Source organism: Schistocerca piceifrons, unplaced genomic scaffold (assembly GCF_021461385.2).
Source record: "Schistocerca piceifrons isolate TAMUIC-IGC-003096 unplaced genomic scaffold, iqSchPice1.1 HiC_scaffold_936, whole genome shotgun sequence".
NCBI lineage: Eukaryota > Metazoa > Arthropoda > Insecta > Orthoptera > Acrididae > Schistocerca > Schistocerca piceifrons.
The window spans coordinates 6,901,285-6,903,784 of NW_025729208.1; positions in this window are offsets into that span (position 1 = coordinate 6,901,285).

The following is a 2,500-nucleotide window of genomic DNA, read 5'->3' on the forward strand; positions in this document are numbered from 1 at the left end:
TCGGACCAGCACACTGAAGATGTCCACCGCGCTTCGCACCGGGCCCGCGAGGACCTACTTTGGCCGCACGGCGCCGCGCGCAGGGTGCGCCGGCGCGCAGCTGCGACGCCTGCCGCGTCCGTCGGCCGGCGCGCCTGCCACTGGCCGCCCCCACCAGCCGGCTGTAGCGCGTGCGCCCACGCACCGCGCGGCCAGCACGCCGGGAGGCGCCCCCTCACCGGCCGGGGACGGTCCCACCCAGCCACCGCCGCGTATCGCTTCACACCCAGATGCCGTTCAGTTTCGTCGGCATGGTGGGTATCGCTGGAACAACCGGTTAGTACCTCAACCTATCGTCGCCATCACCGATTCACCCCTAGCGAGAACAACCGCACCACAACAGGTTACCATTTGTTCATTTGCGTAACTTCACCAGAAAACGCAGGCGTCCATCGCCATTTGCAACTTCCACGATTATTGCATGCCTGTGTCAGGTGTCACGCCACACTACGTCTGCCCACATACACGCAACAAAATGTGCACGCCTAGACAATACGTGGAAGGTGGCCCCCGTACGTATGCGATGTCCATTGCTCGAACGACTGTCAACCGGCCTCTGTAGCATGTCGCAGATATGGAACGCGGTGCACCATGCCATCACGGTGTGTGAGGAGAGACGACTAGGTCCGAATACATCAACAGACAGCTCATGCTGATCGCCATCCACGGCGTCCGTTCCTCCCACACGTCTCTATGGCGTACCACACTGCAATCCAGCTCTCATAGGGAGACGACACGTAGCTGCGTGCACAATATTTGCACTGTATGGTCCGCCGTTTTTGGGCGCAGTCGTTGTACGGTCACACATGTGCCACGATGTATCATTCAGTACATAAGGACGAATGTGCAGTACAGATTGTGGTTTACGCGTACGACATTAGCGGACAGTTGACACAGGCCGCACCACAACGTAGCCTGAGTACGTCGCATGCGGAGGGCATTGAACATGCAAAGTTCTCACCAACCAGCTTGCGAAGGCAGGGGGCAAGGTGGGGACTTGGGGAGGGGCGGCATGTACGTCCTGCTGCCATCCACATTACAGTGTACAGCAGGAGCATGTGGAAAGTGAGCAAGACTTGCAAGGTGTTTAACATGAAGCGATACACAGGGGAGCGGGGAGTGCGAGTAGCGAACTATATTGCGAGGGTTGCGGGTGGGCAACACTACACTAATTGAACGAGTCGTATAACAATTACAGAGCAGGTTTAGGCGACAACGTGGGTTACGTTAGGCGACAACGTGGGTTAGGTTAAGGCACGACGTGGGTTAGGTTAAGGCACGACGTGGGTTAGGTTAAGGCACGACATGGGTTAGGTTAAGGCACGACATGGGTTAGGTTAAGGCACGACATGGGTTAGGTTAAGGCACGACATGGGTTAGGTTAAGGCACAACATGGGTTAGGTTAAGGCACAACATGGGTTAGGTTAAGGCACAACATGGGTTAGGTTAAGGCACAACATGGGTTAGGTTAAGGCACAACATGGGTTAGGTTAAGGCACAACATGGGTTAGGTTAAGGCACAACATGGGTTAGGTTAAGGCACAACATGGGTTAGGTTAAGGCACAACATGGGTTAGGTTAAGGCACAACATGGGTTAGGTTAAGGCACAACATGGGTTAGGTTAAGGCACAACATGGGTTAGGTTAAGGCACAACATGGGTTAGGTTAAGGCACAACATGGGTTAGGTTAAGGCACAACATGGGTTAGGTTAAGGCACAACATGGGTTAGGTTAAGGCACAACATGGGTTAGGTTAAGGCACAACATGGGTTAGGTTAAGGCACAACATGGGTTAGGTTAAGGCACAACATGGGTTAGGTTAAGGCACAACATGGGTTAGGTTAAGGCACAACATAGGTTAGGTTAAGGCACAACATAGGTTAGGTTAAGGCACAACATAGGTTAGGTTAAGGCACAACATAGGTTAGGTTAAGGCACAACATAGGTTAGGTTAAGGCACAACATAGGTTAGGTTAAGGCACAACATAGGTTAGGTTAAGGCACAACATAGGTTAGGTTAAGGCACAACATAGGTTAGGTTAAGGCACAACATAGGTTAGGTTAAGGCACAACATAGGTTAGGTTAAGGCACAACATAGGTTAGGTTAAGGTACAACATAGGTTAGGTTAAGGTACAACATAGGTTAGGTTAAGGTACAACATAGGTTAGGTTAGGTTAGGTTACACGTTGTTGTAAGGAAAGGTGTAGGGGGGGGCGGGGGCGGCAGGTTCGTTGATAGTGATTATAGTAAGTGAATGCTTGTGACATGATCAGATTTGTCACGTCAGGATGCACCTTTGGCTTATTAGAGGCGGCGCTCCAATTCTATGCTTGTGTCAGACCTGTGTCTTTGACTCATGTCATTGTTTGTGCGCTGTGACAGGAGGTACTATTGTGATGTTGGGTGCACCGTTGTATAGGACATGTGTGGGTGTTGGTGCCTGATCTGCGCAATGGT